Raw genomic sequence first — 17,161 nt, 5'->3', positions numbered from 1 at the left:
GGAGGAATGCGGTGGCGGCGGGCTCGCTTTTGCCGTGGTCGAGTGGTTAAGGCGATGGGCTCGAAATGCGTTGGGGACTCCCCGCGCAGGTTCGAAACCTGCCGACTCCGGCGTCTGCCGCATGTCGCCTTGTGCCTGCGCGGCAGAGGCGAAGTGCCGCTTCTCCTTTCCTGGTACTATAACAACGCGAAATCGCTTGGACCCGCTGCCATGGACATCAATTCTTCAGATAACCACACACTTTGCCTTCGCACCTCTGGTGCTCTGCTTATGCCTTTGAAAACCTAATGAATAAAGCTGAAAGAACCGACACGATATGTAGGTGCTGGTAAAGCACGCAGTAAAGAACTGTTAACAGCAAGGGTTTCAGTGGGTTAACTGAGGAGAAGGCGTGATCGCTAATTGTTGACTTTGTATTTGGTGTTAGAAACACTCTTACTGTGCATGACGTGCAACAAATGTAGCCACAGAAATTGCATCACGCTTTCATGTATGCTATTGCAGACACCAACGTTGCCTAGGTAGAAAACCGAAATAGCCGTGGGTTTGCTTGCTGGTCTGAAGGATCTCTCTTCGAATATCTATCATTTGTCAATGGAAGTAAAAGGCGCTGCAATCTCATACGTTCAGAATCAAACTCGCAGCTGTTGTTCGACTTTATTTCTTGACTAATTACAACTGAGTGTTGCATGAGCAGTTACGTAAACTTGTCTGGTATATTTGAACACAGATGCCGTTCTTCAATTAAAACTAACAGTACATTGTCAGGGACATTCAGTTCTATAAAAACAAGAGACAGACAAGAGAATATTTCTACCTTTCATGTGGACTACGTGTTGACTTACTGATCGGAATAATTGAAAAGTTCGGGTCATAGCCGATGCAGTGCGTGCTAATTAGAACAACAGCAACGCTGAGCTCTCAGCACCGTACTGAGCCCAGGTGTTTTTCTAAAGCTGTCAGGTGCAGTTCATTTACAGTACGCCCCGTGTCTCAACGGTAGGACGGAGTCAAATACTGCCTCGACACGCAACAGCATTATAATAAACCGCAGGACTTGAGGGCTGTTCTCTTTGAATGTTCCAAGGCATTCGTAAGAGCGTAGGTCAAGGGCCATTCGTGCATCTCCTGTAACTCGAGTAAAAATGCTATTCAAAGTGCAGTGACTGAAATCGTCGTCCACATGTCTCCGTTGTTGATTTCTTTCTGTCTAAGAAAGTTCTATTTTCATGTCCGAACGGGGAGACTTTATCATTCCAACTTGAAGCCACCCTTAAGTACTCTGAGGTGTGTGTCTGCTTACACGTATGGCGTAAAAGGTTTCTTAAACGGAGAGCGAACTTGAAAAAAGTTGCCGCCGCCGCCGCCGCCTCGCACTCCCTGTTCGATTGTAGCAAGAAGCCAACAGCTGGTGTATTTACTGTAATCGTGGCCGAGTGGTTAAGGCAACAAACTTGAAATCTGTTTGGGTCTCCCTGCGCAGATTCAAATCCTGCCGACTACGGTGTCCTTTGCATTTGCTCTCGTGCGTGCATGAAAAAGAACCAGCGCTGTTTTGTTTTCGCTGGGACCTTTAACACTCTAAATCGCCTAGACCCACTGCCTTGGAAATCGATTCTTCAGCACCCACGAGTGACGCTTTGCAGCTGGACGCAGATAACGATGCTTTTCTGCAACGAGCTTTCCAGCTGAATTTTCTCGGCAGCTCCATACTGAACCTGTTCTCCATTGCAACATAGCGGAGGCTCGTCACGTCTATAGCAAGGCTGTGTAGGACCGCATACGCCACAGTGACTTGTACACAGACCACATGAAAGGCAAGCAAAATACACTTTTAAAATTCCAAAGACTCACAAGGTCAGAGGAACAGCGATGACCTGAACAGATCTGTTACAGAAGTCTAGGTTCACCTTTTTAGAGCTGTAATTGCATTTTTGTTTAATAGAAGATCAAATCTACTCGCATGTACCAGCACCTTACAGTTTATTGATGTTAATTCTGTTTAAGTAATAAGATTGTTAACGATGTTGGACTTTAGCCGGTGTTTTTTAGAACAAATTGCTTACACTTCTGTAAGGAATACGCAGTACGTGCCTTTGTCAGTCATTGCTCACCATACCTGTAACTTTCTTATCTAACTCACTTCCTCAAATGGTGAAGGTCCACAAACATAAATGAAAAAAAAACCCTTGTTGTAGATGAGGTGCACAAAAAAGCAGCCCCTGATAGTGTATAACACATTTATACTATTGCAGAGACACATGTAACATATATATATATACTGTATATATATATGAAACAGAAATAGAAACAGAAACAGGAATCGCTTACTCACCTGGAGAATCTCTGTAGGAATATCTACCATTTATCAATGGAAATAAAAGCTGCTTTAATACAGTGCATGTTCGAACTCAAACCCTCAGCTGCTGTTCTTGTTTGTTTTGGGACAAATTGCAACTGAGCATCGCATGAGCCGTTACGTACCCTTATCTGTTAGGGAATTTCAAGGGAGGAGTTAGGTCAGAATGGGTAGGCTGCAAAACAACAAGTAAAGATTTATTCCCAGATGAAACGTTGTGGCGGTTTTCTTATCTTTTCAGCATGGACTAAACTTTTACGTGTTCCTTATATGCTATATATGTATATATTAGCACCAATGTCGTTCTTAAAAACTAACATGAAATTGTCAGGGACATTCAGCTATATACAAAGACGAGACAGACAAAGTAATAATTCTATATTAACGTGGCCTACATATTGACGCAATGATCGAACTAACTGACATGTTCTGATTCAGATCCCCTGCAGTTCATGCCAATTAGAACAATAGCAGTGCTGAGTCCTCCCCACCCTACTGAGCACAAATTCAGCTGCTCTCCAGTTCTGTTCTGCATGTTTTTTCATTGCAATTGAGCTCGGAGCTGGAGATGATCTCCATACAGTTCTGTGTTAACTAGCCCGCACTTGCGTGCTAATTTACGGGTTGTGGCAAATGCTTTTCTATAGTTCATATACATGACGGCAACCTGTTACCGAGGAACCTGAGAGGTTTAAAAGCCTCACGAGCCAGGCAGGACTCGAACCTACAATCTTCTGATGCAAAGTCAGACGCGTTATCCATTACGCCACTGGCCCATAGAACATGCGCTTGCACTCCACCACAGAGAGCTCTACACTGCTACTAGTAGTACACTTCCCCATCTAAATTTTCACAGCAAGAAACTTGTGTTTCCTACTATTTTTATCAGGTTTAAAATATCATCTCCTTAAAACAGAAAAAGTGTTGATGTGTCGTGCTGAAATTCCGATTGATTTTGAATTCAAAGAAAAAAGGTTTTCTTCCAAAACACCATGAAATTGTCACATCTTGCAGACAATAGGTGTATTCCATGTTGAAAAGAGAAGAAAGAAAACCATGGAGCCTTTTACAGGTGTGAGGCTTCTTCAGGTGTGAGAAGACCTCACAGTCGAAACGCGGGGTTCCGTTCTTCTCTTTTCAGCATGCAATAAACCTATTACTTGTTCCTTTGCAGCCGAGGCATGCTGACGTAGCTACCCAGCTGAACATCTTGCAGACTCTACAGTACTTCTCTCCCATAGAAGTAAAGCAGGGCTTGCTGGGTGAGCTTTTGCTCCGGTAAATTAGGTCACGTGTCATGTTAAATCACTTCTTCTAAACACAACATTTGCTGGTGCTAGCTTTCCCCATGAAAAGAGACATTTCCCTTACAGTACATGACATATCGTTTTTATTCTATCAATAAGTATAGAAATTAAACAAAAGAAAAAATGGTGTCGCCAAAGAATGCACAGCTCTGTCGCCTTGGGGAGGTGTCAAGGGCATTGAGCTCCTTGGACATGAAAAGTGCCCGATAAATGCCATTTCTCATCATTTCTCTTGGCGTCAGTTCTGCTATTAAATGGGACGGAGGCAACGGGCTCAGAGAGCAGGTTAAGTGCACACCGAACGCAGATGTGTCCAAGTGTCTGTAAAAGCGCGGTGCTCCGCTGGCGCTGTTCCCTAGTGGCTTAAAGTGCCCGCCTAGTAAGCAGGCGATCCTGGGTCTGAATACCAGCGGTGCCTCTCTCCGTGTCTTGTTGTGCCGAATGTATCATTTCAGACAAACATGTACAGCTTGGTTCAGTTTAATGCAAGAATTCATTTCCTTTCTGGAATAACTTGTTTTTGAAGAAATCCATACAGCTTGTGAAAGATGAAATCCATTTCTTGGTTGTCAGTGGAAAAAGATTGCCGGCTGCAAGAAGCGCAAGTGATTGTTTTCTTTGACCATAAACCTGCAAATGTAGGGCGCACAAAAGACTGTCAGACTCTGTGGAGCTGAAAAGTTGGTGGTTCAAGCCCCTCCAGTATGTGTGTCTCAGTTTTTCCAATGTAAACATCATCACCATCGCTAAAGAAGATGGTGCAGAAGGCTCCACAGCCGAAACGTTGTGCTTCTTTTCTTCTCTTTTCAGCATGGAGTAAACCTTTGCTTTATCCTTTGCAGCCTAAGCATGCTGACGCAGCTACCTTTCTCTTAACACGCCTCAATCATTATTCACCAAAACGATCAGCAGAATAAGTCGCCTTTGTGGTGATGTCACTCCTCTGCTTCACAAATGTCCTTAGTGACGGGCCATTTCTTTCTTCCATTTTTCCGGAGCGGTTATTGATTGCTCCATCATTTCCCTCTTACTTTCCATCACTAGATTGAAAAAAAAAACAGAAACAGGCTGAGAGGACGACAATCAAATTGCAAAAACTCATCAAAGCACTCGATAGAGTATTTGAATCCACAAGTAGCTACGAGCAACTTTGTCCTGGCTTGCATGAAAGTCGGAAAATGTCAAAAAGAAAAAGATGGTGGCTTTTTCATATTCATTTTTTATTTTTAGTTCGTTGCTTCTTCTGTCCATTGTCCTCCTGCCTGGCTCTTGACCTGTGACTGTTTGAACGCACACAGTAGACTTTCATGCAGGGGATTTGTCCTGAGCCTCTGTGAAAGACCCACCCACCCCCATAAATAACTGCTCTAGAAACACATGAATGCAAAGCTAAACCACAGCTTAAAGAGGAGCTTGTCATGACCGCCAGGCAGTTAAAACCAACTCTTAAGCAATCTAAACAGCACCAGCAGCGGGTGATTATTAACAAACGCCGCCGCATGAGTTAACCCACCTGCACACACTCCACCGTGCGGTACGCAGTGCTATTTTTACCATCTTTACCTGCTTCTCGCTGGTATTGAGTCTACTCCTTGAGAGCTCTACCTGGCGTTTTTTCCATTACCTCGTTTATTCTGGATATTGGACTCCCCTTCTCCCTTTTCGACTTTGGACCTCGCCTCTCACCTCGGACTGTTTGCCACCAGTGTTCTCCCTGGATTACGACTTACCTTACGCCTCTTGACCACGAAACAAAGCAAAGCAGAGCAAAACAAAATGAACAAACGAAAACCCTCACGTCCCGCACTTGCATATAACGCCGTTACGTGCCCAAGCGGTAATGTACATCATCCTAGCACTGCACCCCGGGGCGTACGGTATATGGGAACGAGCACACGCCACGAATCGTCTCGAATCACTCCCTACAGCTGTAAGGCACCTTGAAGCGTGCACCCAGAACATTCTTCTTTGCGCATCTGTGAAAGGTAAACTCTTGAGCAAACTCTGAACAAGCTCTAAGGAAACTAATCCGATTAGACGTTACTTTGACTCATCCTTTAAGGGACCCTTGTTAATTGGAGAAGCCAATGATTTCGAATGAATTCTGTATGCGTTAAAAGACAGCTATACACAGAAAACATGCAGGACACTTCTCATGATGTTTCCCGAGCCGAAACACAGTGCATTTTTCCAAGCCATCTGACAAAGCCCGCCCACTGAAAACTGCAGCAGATCGTGTAAAGACGTTCAGCTTTGTAACTACTGCACGCACGCACAGGAAGCAGAATAAATTCCTCTTTTCAAACTGTCAAAGGTTTGCTTTGCGAACACTGCAGGACATCGCACAATCGCTTTTGAACGGGGACAAACGATTTCTTATGGGGCGCAGTAAGTACAGACGTTTAAAAAGCTCCACTCATGCCGACGATGCAGCATGAAGAAGCGCAACCTAACGTTTGCATTCCTAGCAAATTCCTTTTATTTTTTTATAAATAAAGACAGTCTTGTTTAACAAACAACACACACAACATTTTACATTGTCAATTCAGTTCAAATCAATGTATTTCTATATAGCGCCTTTCACAACAAGGGCTTCCCAAGGTTCTTAACAATGCAAGTTGTTAAGAGCCTTGTGTCTAATATGCCGCCTCGGTAATGTGCTGTCTCTTTGAGACAAATGTTTAAATCCACTGAGTTAAGTGCTGAAGTTATAGTAGTCCTATCAGTATTGTTGCCTCCGATCAACAGATCCTCAGTTTTCTCAGAGTTGAGTAACAAAAAGTTTTCACACATCCAAGTATTTCCTTCATTAATGCATTTATCTAAAGTGATAATAGAAGAGTTGTCGTTTGGTGTAAACAAAATGTTTATTTGAGTGTCATCAGCATATGAATGAAAGTTCATATTATTTTTTCGGATTATCCTACCTAGCAGCAGCATGTAGAGAGAGAGAGCAATATTGGTCCCAGCACTGATCCCTCTGGTACCCCAAATTGAACTGGTGACATTGATGAAGCAGTACAATTATTAGATATTTGAACATAATGAAAACGATGAGTAAAATGTGAAGTAAACCACTGAAGGACGGTTCCAGATAAGCCAACCTCAAACTCAAGCCTGTGTAACAAAACAGAGAGGTCAACCGTGTCAAAGGCAGCTCTAAGATCTAGAAGCACAAGCACTGTTGCATTCCCCGCATCAGTAGCTAAGAGAATATCATTTACGACTCTTGTTAATGCAGTTTCAGAAACCAGACTGAAATTTCTCAAGTATATTATTTGAATCCAGATACGATTGACGTTGGGCACCAACTATTCTCTCAAGACTTTTAGATTGAAATGGGACCTTTGAGAAAGGCCTGTAGTTGTTAAGAACTTGTGGATCCAAATTTGACTTCTTAAGGAGCGGTCTAACAACCGCTACCTTAAATTGATCAGGTACAACGCCTGACGCAAGCGATGCATTCATCATACTAATTATAGGTCCTGCCAGTCCTTCGAGGGAATCTTTGACTAGCTGAGTGGGGATGGGATCTAGCGAACAGGTGGTTGACTTTGTCTTACGTCTGTGTCCATGAGTCCACCATAAGAAGAAATCTGAACAGGAGTGGTGATCATGCGAGGTCACCATGGAGGAAACCACTGCTCTCCCCCCAAAAAAAACCACCACTGCCCCTCTCAAGTTTGCTAAAGACCACATGGATGTTCCACAGCAACTCCTGGAACAATGTTCTGTGGACAGACGTGACAAAAGTTGAACTTGTTGGTAAATGTGCACAGCGTTATGTTTGGAGATAACAAAACACTGCATACCAACTCCAAAACCTCATCCCACCTGGGAAGCATGGCAGAGGCTGTACGGGTTGCAATCATCGAGGGACCGATGAATTCCAAGATGTATCAGGAAATTCTACAGCAGAATGTCAGGGTGTCTGCCTGTGATCTAAAACTCGAAAGACGCTGGGTCATGCAGCATGACAAAAACAAAGGAGTACATCAACAACAGAGTGGCTGAAACAGAAGAAATTCCGTATTTTGGGATGGCCAAGTAAGAGTCCTGACCCCAATCCCATTGAAGTGCTGTGGCATGATCTGAAGCAGGCCGTTCAGCGCAAGACATCCCAAAAATATACATGAACTGAAACAGTTTTGCATAGAGGAATAGGCCAAAATACCTCCTAACCGCTGCTCAGGTCTGAACAGCCGCTACAGAAAGTGGGGGTTGAGGTTTTTGTCATAAAGGAGGTTCCACTAGCTCCTTAATATAAGGGTTCACGTACTTTTTCCATCAATGACCTTGATTGTTTAAACCATTTGGTCAATAAAGAAACAGCAATGTCAAATGTTGGGCGTGTGTTGTTTGTTAAATCAGACTCTCTTTATTAATTATTATGACTTAGATAAAGATAAGATCACATGTTAGGAGCCATTCATGCAGAAATCCACATCATTCCGAAGGGCTGTTTACACATTTTTTTCTCCCAACTGTATGTGAGAGAAAAGCAGAGACGCTCACTGAGTAAGGTGGGGTTGTAGCTTTGCAAATCACAAGGACATTTGTACACTCAAAATGGGACAGGAGCACCCCAGATGGGACTCGAACCCACAATCCCTGGCTTAGGAGGCCAGTGTCTTAGCCATTAGGCCACTGGGGCACACTGGGTGGGGTCGATCACGCTGATGAAGAGCCAGTTTAGTTTTCCTTTGCTTTTTCAAAGGGATCCCCAAAATTAGGGAAGTTAGGCAGCAGAAGGTTTACTGTGACCTGAGAAGGACCGGCATCCAATCACGGTGATACACACACGCACGCTCTCACTCATCTGAGCTACACAGCTACCAAGATGATCTCAGGTGTGCCGAGCTGGTACGGAACATATTGAACTGATCGACAGCGAATTGTCTCTCAAACAGGCTTTTCACCTCTGAGCTCCCTGACTGACAGTGATCAGCTACAGATGCAGCCATTCAAAGTGAGCGGTACAGACACGTACCGCAGGTAAGATGACACGGGGTACCGCGGTGCATGATTGGTTGACCGACAGGGGCACTCGTGGTCCGTTGGTCTGTCGTAGAAAGACTTACTGTAAACGTCTTTACTGTGCCCGTTGTAGATATTGAATTTTACCACTGAAGGAAAATCTTAGTAGCTGAGCATAAAAAGAATAGGAGCATACTGTAACGCGTGTGAAGGCCATAAACGATATTAATTTTGGAACATAAACATACAGTATATAGCTGGTCTTGGTACTTTAAAGAAAAAAATACACACCAGTATTCCATTTCTCCCTAAACATTGTAAGCTTCGAAGTCTTTAACTAACGTGATACCGGAGTCAACAAGCATACTTTTAGAATTTGATTAAAAGGGAATATAATATGGAATTGCGTATCTAAAGAATTTAATAACGGTATGATTATATCCGTGTACTGCGACAGGGCTGTGTAGGGCTGTTTCGCCTGCCTGTTCATGCGAGCTGTCTTGTAGCTGACTGGTCTAGGTGCGTGACTACCAACTGGCAGGTTGTGTGTTTGAATCCAGCTGGTGTTGGACTTTTCTTTTAACAAACATTTCTTCGAAAAAATAGGTAAGCGATATTATGGACAATCAATTGACATTTATATTTCAAAATATCGCAACATGATCGATATTTGCGATATTTTGAACATATCTTCCCTTCTGACAGCGGTTCCTGCTTCTAGTGTGTGTGTGCAACAGAGTAAATTTTTATAGAGAAATGGAGGCTGGACAGTATGCGTTACAATATAAACATTTAAATTGATTAAATCGTGTTGTGATTTAAATCGCAAACGCGTGTTTAATTATGTGTTTTTTAATCATAATCAGGCTAATGCATTTCTACATTTTCTGTATGAACCAGCTTAGAGGTTCATACAGAAAGACAGCTTGTGTTTAAATTGAGTGTAAGGTAATTTATGCTTCTAAAGTCATGGTCAGCATTTATTATTGTACTGTGCTGTAAACTTTTTCTGTGCCTAGTCACATTATTTTATAGCGTTTTTATTGCGTTATTAAATCCGGTGGCGCTGTGTGTTAGTTTCCTGACTCCCATTATTTAAACTGCGACACTGATCATTCATCTCTAAATAAACTTTATTTTATATAGCGTTTTAAGCGAATAGGTAATTAGATTGCTCATAAACCTAATCGCTTTTTCTACATAAACACAGCGTGATTGCTCTCTGAAAATGCTTTTCCTTAAAGCGATTCTATTGAGGGAGTAGCCCAGCTACCACTTAACACTGTACTTCCTACTTTGAATACCTGTGAGACCGGTTTAATTCGTCACAGCCAGCACTCCGGGAGTTCATATTGCTTGACTAATTTTAAAAACTAAGTTATAAATGCAAACGCTTCCTCGGTGCGCTGCTCTGGTACGCCGCTCTGGTACGCCGGGTCTTACACAGTGCCTGTCGGCAGTAAGCGTTACAATATACATACCCAAAACTGCTTGTACCCATCTGTCATGCAAATAAAACACCTTGAATTGAATTGAATTGAGGGAGAGAGGGGGGTAGTGGGACAGATATACTGTAGACAGACTCAAGGCAAATAAGATACTTATGGGTACGCAGGCATTCACGACAGCAACATACGAAACGTTTGCACGTACTGTATAGTTAAGTTATTACTTGGTTTTCAAAGTGCAACGAAATACAATATTGTTGTTGCTGCTGTTCTGGTTGTTTTTATCCCATAAAGCATTTTGAGAAGCCACCTTTAAAGGCGATATATACTGTAAAACCGCTGATTCTGCACAGTGTACGAAGTAAATTATTTTCGCAGTAATTAATTTACACGTGTATAATAAATATAGTAAATATAATAAATTAATTACTGCGAAAATAATTTACTTCGTACACTGTGCAGAGTGCCGTATACTCCTAGTTGCGGCACACACGATACATACAGTAAAAAGCCTCAGGCACTGTGTTAGATGTGTTTTCGACGTTATATATGCGTTTATTCATGTCGTCGATTTTACGGTTGCAATTCGACGTTGATTATACGTCGAGGCGACGTATATATACGTATAGCCGTATTATCGCCGTAAATATACGTATATTCGACGAATCAATGCCCACTGGGATGTTTCCCGAGCCGAAACAGTGCGTTTTTCCAAGCCGTTTGACAAAGCCCGCCCACTGAAAACTGCAGCAGATCGTGTAAAGGCGTTCAACTTTGTAACTACTGCACGCACAGGAAGCAGAATAAATTCCTCTTTTCAAACTGTCAAAGGTTTGCTTTGCGAACGCTGCAGGACATCGCACAATCTCTTTTGAACGGGGACAAACGATTTCTTATGGGGCGCAGTAAGTACAGACGTTTAAAATGCTCCACTCATGCCGACGATGCAGCATGAAGAAGCGCAACCTAACGTTTGACAGACAAAAGCCGGGCGCCGCTACGAGCAATATGAAATCAAACTGACAGCACACGGCGTTTCGCGCTGACTCAAAAGTGATCTCGACAAACGCTGTTCTCTGCATAACGCTGAAAGAGCTAAAGAGCGTTTCTGTGGAGACGTAACAAGCTCGTTTCTTTCTACCATGATGTCACCATGACAAAATCTGTCTTTAAACACCTTGCTCAGTCTCTGACGAGACTGTCAAAAATTGCTTTCGCCGATTGTATTGCAAACCGGTGGAAGCGGGGTATTGGGAAAAGTTTTCAACCAGCAATAATCGCGCCTCGACTAAACCTCACAGGCTACGATACTGCCACTGCGCAAAGCTGACGGTTGCCAGGCAACCGCGGGGATCCTATGGAAATCGTTATCGATCGTCTCATGGCATGTCATTGCTGTAACGCTTCATATTTGTCGTCTTCTTCTTCTAGCTTGAGGTTTTGAAGAATTTCATGACAGACAAGGGCTCCGTCGGGAACAAAGGGCGTTGTGAGAAAACCATTGCTTATTTTCAGCAGCAGAAATACAACCCTTTAAATACAAGATGAGAGAACAATGACGAAGGGCATGCCGGGAGGAACTCATGCACTACAGAGGAAAGGGGGCGGGCACGTACAGTTCACATTCAAGCCACAAGTACTCTTCTCGGATGTTGCACAAACAAATCCTAACGTCTTGAAAGCATTGCAGCATGTTTGTGTCCCACTTCCCGTGGCTGCAGGACGACTGACACGAACGGACAAACACAATCTGTGGCGTTTAGCGTGACATAGTCTTGCAGGCATCGTGCTGTCTCACTGCAATACTATAACGCTGGAGGAAACAGTCCATCTGTTCATGAAACTCATTTGAACGTCTAGCTACAGCAACTAACAATATTGTAGCGTTTACAGGTTCTTTACAGAACGAGTGGAGATGCGATTAACAAACAAGCATTAGCTTTATTCATTTACAACCACACTAAACCAAACACAGGATCTACACACACATGAGGAGACTGACGGAACACGTACACATAGTTAGGGTGGTAATTACCTAACAACACACTACACTTTTACAGGACTACACAGGGCACTAGAATCACTAGGACATTATTTACACAGGTAGGGTCAGCCGCTGGTCATCGTGCTGACCCTCAGACTCTCCCCGGGTACCACTCCCAGCATGCCCAGCGGTACTACGAGCGCCTGGGGGCGCTTCCTCCTCACCACCAGGCGAGGGCGTTACACTGCCCCCACCTGAAGCGTCTGGCGTCTCGCCGACGTCGAACACCCCCCCTCAGGCTGTACTTGTATTCGGCCAACTGCTGCGGAACCCTGCGTGAGCGGCCGCAGCGCCGCGGTGACGGCTGGCGATCCACGGACGCCCCACTATCGGCCGGCTCCGGCCCCGGCTGCTCCTCTGGAGCCTCCCCACACGGCTCCTCCTCCCGGGCCCGGTAGGGGGCCAGGCGGTCTCGGTGCAGGACCACCACTCTCCCCCGTGTTCGCAACCGGACACGGTAGCAGACCTCGCCCACCACCCCGAGTACCTCAGCGGGCCCCTCCCACGACGGTGCCAGCTTAGGGCTGAGGCCTTTGCGGCGGCGCGGGTTGTACACCCAAACCGAGTCCCCGGGCTGGAAGGCAGGCCCCCTGCAGCGCAGGTCGTAGTGCCGCTTCTGCCGGACCCCCGCCTGTGTCAGGTGGGTCCGTGCAAAGCTGTGCACCCGCTGCATCCGCTGCCGCAGGTCCCACTCGTAGTCCGGTCCAGCCGGTGGTGCCAACCCGTCTCCGGGCGACAGGCCGAAGACCAGGTCCACCGGTGTTCGCATTTCCCGGCCCAGCATGAGGCCCACACTTTCAATTTTCTTATCGCCTGTCTCCAGAGAGAATGTTGTTAGTGCTGATGACCTTGAATTAGACCTTGTTGACTCTGTAAAACAATCTTCCTCTGTTTAGATTTTCACTCAGATTGATTTTGTTCTCAGATTATTCCTGGCAGGACTGAGTTTCTAGGAAATGAAAAGTGAAAGAAAAAGTACAGAAGATCAGCCCTTGAATATACAACATTGTGCAGTGAGATTGTTAAATGTATTAGCTGCTATCCTGTGCTAGAGCCTGTCATGGTAAGCAGTGGATGACAGGATCTAGCACAGATACTAATGAAACACTGTTAATGAAAGATAAAACACTTGAGTCTTATTTTAGTTTTCCATTTCCCTTTCATTTGTGATGTACTGTACAACAGGCCACAGAACATGCACAAAAACAGATATGCACACATTCACACCAGGCAATGACAGTCTGCCCAGTCAGAATCTGAGCTGAGGTATCAGAAATCTGAATTCCCTGAATTCTGTCATGGATCCACGAGGATCCCCAGGAGAGAGCCTAGTAACATAAATCTTGGAGCAAAAGCAGATGATTAACTTCATAGTTTGTGTGGTTGAGCCAAAGTTGAGCATGAGGATATGTGAGTCACCATTCTTAGAAATGGATCCAACTTCAGACAGGCGTCAAAAGTAAGAGTATACAGTGCTGGGGCAATGACACTTCAATGATCAGAAGGATAACAAGAGTTTTAATGCATTGAAATTGATTTTCTGGTGATGCACACTGTCATGGAACTATTATTTTTTTAAGGATCACTTACTCACGTCAGACAGCTGCCAATTCTCCAGACTGGAAAGATGAACAGTTTATCCCCCTAGGTACCATGTTTCCATATTTCCATATTTCGAAGCATTGGAATAATACATGTCATACAGCAACATAAAAACAGGAAGACAAGTATCACAGCCCCTATAATCGGTGTTAGTAACTTAAAAGAAAAACATTCCCCCTGGCCCAAACAGTGATTCTAACCAGGAGAGAAAAGCCGGTGTATCTTTTATGCCTCTCTCTTTATTCACCTTGTCTTTTAGTTCTTTCAAATGCTGAATAGCGAGCGTAAGATTTCCGTAATCATAGACATTAGCTGGAATATATGTACAACAGGAGTCTCCTACTAAAGCATAGACTCCTCCAGATGCTGCATTTTGAAGGTCCAGCACGAACCTGTTCTGAAGTGCCATTAATCTAACTCCCCTTAATTCTTGTTTGATAGCGTCTAAGCCTTCTAACGTGATATTAATAAAAGAGTACATGTCATAAAAGGTCGCATGGGTGAGGCTGTAGAATGAGGCATTAAAGCACATATATAACAAGATGCATTAAATTTCTTTAACTTTACAGTATGATTTATAAATTTATACCACAAATTACTCATATCCCCCTCATTATCAGTTTCATTCAGCCAGTTTGTATACAAAGAGGCTTCGTGTTTAGATTCTTCCTCTTTTGGGGTGGTGACAGGCTTCTACATAAAAAGGAAAAAGGCTGTGCACATCAGTCCCAAGCAGGTTATCCCCATCTGTCCTTGTGGAGACATCACTCCTGCGCTTTGCTCAGTTCGTTTGTGACCTTTTTACAGTGGGAAGCATGAATCCAGGGCACCATTTCTGTGACCTTCACAGCAGTGGCAGTGGTCAGCAGCACCTGGTACAGCCCCCTCCACCTGAGTGAACACCATTTCTTTTTCCTGAAGTCTTTCACCAGAATCCAGTCTCCTTATTCACTCATTAGTTCTTACAGCACAGGTAAATCCCTGTGGGCTGGAGCCCAGCATAATCCTAGGCTTTTTTGGTCAACATTGGTCAACAGATTGGTCAACAACTGGGTAATAACTCTTAGAAAAATCTACACATTGTTCCCCTGCCTCAGCTGTGACGTTTTGCAGAACAATTCTAGCTGAAGTTGTAAAATTTCTCTTTGTTCCGTTCCTGCAAAACATCTTATTATGAACAAATAAACCACAATAATCATTTGCATCTAGGGGAATCACTCCCAAGGGTAACCCCCCTTAAAACTATATTGTTCTACCCATCAGGTTCTGCCACTAGATAAGAGAACCTTTCCCATGAAATCATTTTTTGACCTTCATGATCCCTTCAGGGCGTACAATTAGCACAGAAGCAGCAGCTTTAGTCCACATGTTTTTCAAACAGGATATTAACGATATGATCATAACGAATAATACCAGACCCACAAATATGTATTGAACCAGAGACCCTCTCCATGTTCCTAGCACAGACTGTAGCCATGCACCAATGCCCCAATCATCTGGATTGCAGGATTTACGAAGAAAATTATTTTCGCAGTAATTAATTTATTATATTTACTATATTTATTATACACGTGTAAATTAATTACTGCGAAAATAATTTACTTCGTACACTGTGCAGAGAGCCGTATACTCCTAGTTGCGGCACACACGATACATACAGTAAAAAGCCTCAGGCACTGTGTTAGATGTTTTTTTGACGTTATTTATGCGTTTATGAATGTCGTCGATTTTACGGTTGCAATTCGACGTTGATTATACGTCGAGGCGACGTATATATACGTATAGCCGTATTTTCGCCGTGAATATACGTATATTTGACGAATCAATGCCCACTGGGTAAACTCTTGAGCAAACTCTGAACCAGCTCTAAGGAAACTAATCCGATTAGACATTACTTTGACTCATCTTTTTACGCTCAGTGCTGGATTGCTCAAACTCCAGCTAGGGTTAGGGTTAGCATTCCCACGCTACTTAGACACTTTGTTTACGCTCAGTGCTGGATTTTGGGAACTTCAGGACAAGTGGGAATTTTCTCCTATCTGTCAATTCTGTTTTGTTTTGGAGACTCTTGGCTGCCTATGTTGTACAGTGCAGCGTGAAGGAAACATTTTCCAAAACTGTGTCAGCTCAAAAGTTGAAAGAAAACCTCTCCAGCTGCTTTAACTCTCTTCATTTTTGTCATTTAATGTGACACTCGATGTATAACTGGAGCCTCACATATGCAAATGGTGAGGCTCCAGTTCGACACCACTTTACAGTATCTGAGAAAAGCACGGCAGACTGTGCCATGACCGGCAGATAACTTCTGCTTATTTTTACCATATTAAACATTGGAAATCCAACCACTTGCATTTGTGACACTTGATTTTGGCTCCACCTAAGACACTCTTAAATCTTCAAACACTTTTCTCTTCTCCCGCAACACTCTTGTCTGTCGGCACTATGTGGCAGCGTTGCATGACAACCCATCTCACCACGGAAAGGAACCTAACAGCTTTGGTAAGAGAGGAGAAAAGAACCTAGCCCGTACAGGGATCGAACCCGTGACCTTGGCGTTATTAGCACCACGCTCTAACCACCTGAGCTAACCAGCCTCACGACGGTGGTCCTCTCTGTGCTGCAAAAAATCGAACTCAGGGAATTTCTTTTGCCCTCCTTTGAATAGAAAGCCGTGAAATTCAGTGTACGGGCTTTCTCGTGCAGTTTCATGGTTCTTGTAACCCAAATCCTACACTGGCCTGAAGTGTCCCCCCATTTCACAGCATTTTTCAGCTGATTTAAAATGTACCTAAAGGAGAAGCATTATTGAAGACCATCAATTACCAAGAGCTTTTGGTGGTCATTTTTAATGACCACAGAGCACTATGACCTCGGTTTTACATCTCATCCGAAAGACAGCGCCCTTTTACAACACAGCGTCTCCGTCACTATGCTGGGGCATTGGGACCCGCACAGACCTCAGGGTGAGCGCCCCCCCCGCCGGCACCATTAACACCGCTTCCAGCTGGAAGCTTTGTTTTTCCCTGTAGCTTACCCATATCCGGGTACTGACCTGGCTCACACCTGCTTAGCTTCAGTGGGTTTTCAGTTGCGAGTTGCAAAGGGATGCAAGTGATGGAGCTGCTCGCTGCAAAAGCCACTGCATTGGCCGGGAATCAAACCCAAGCCTCCCGCATGGCAGGCGAGAATTCTACCACTGAACCACCAATGCTCAGTGTCTGGGCCTTCAAAAAAGACGCTTTTTTGGTGCTCTGTGCAAAAAGCGTTGACATCTGCTTCCAGCTGCAAAACGCCTTTCGCGGACGCTGAAGAATTTATTTCCAAGGCAGCGGGTACAAGCGATTGGGCGTTTTAAAACCACCAGGAACAGCAAAGAGGCGCGCTTCTTTGCTTGCGCTGGAACACACCAACTGGAGGCGGACAA

General features: G+C 44.1%; 3 non-coding genes across 3 annotated transcripts; all 3 read right to left on the bottom strand.

Moving 5' to 3' along the window:
* Positions 1–3,062: 3,062 nt before the first annotated feature.
* trnaq-uug (transfer RNA glutamine (anticodon UUG)) lies at positions 3,063–3,135 on the bottom strand. Its single transcript has one exon. It is a non-coding gene; the product is annotated as a tRNA-Gln (tRNA).
* Positions 3,136–8,247: 5,112 nt separating this feature from the next.
* On the bottom strand, positions 8,248–8,320 carry trnar-ccu (transfer RNA arginine (anticodon CCU)). Its single transcript has one exon. It is a non-coding gene; the product is annotated as a tRNA-Arg (tRNA).
* A 2,957-nt stretch (positions 8,321–11,277) lies between these two features.
* Positions 11,278–11,419, bottom strand: LOC138230211 (U4 spliceosomal RNA). The gene has a single exon (XR_011186246.1). It is a non-coding gene; the product is annotated as a U4 spliceosomal RNA (small nuclear RNA).
* Positions 11,420–17,161: the final 5,742 nt, after the last annotated feature.

The sequence above is a fragment of the Lepisosteus oculatus genome, unplaced genomic scaffold (assembly GCF_040954835.1).
Source record: "Lepisosteus oculatus isolate fLepOcu1 unplaced genomic scaffold, fLepOcu1.hap2 HAP2_SCAFFOLD_48, whole genome shotgun sequence".
NCBI classification, from domain to species: Eukaryota; Metazoa; Chordata; class Actinopteri; order Semionotiformes; family Lepisosteidae; genus Lepisosteus; species Lepisosteus oculatus.
Note: the sequence above shows the minus strand (reverse complement) of the source record. Positions and strands in the feature narration are given on the sequence as shown.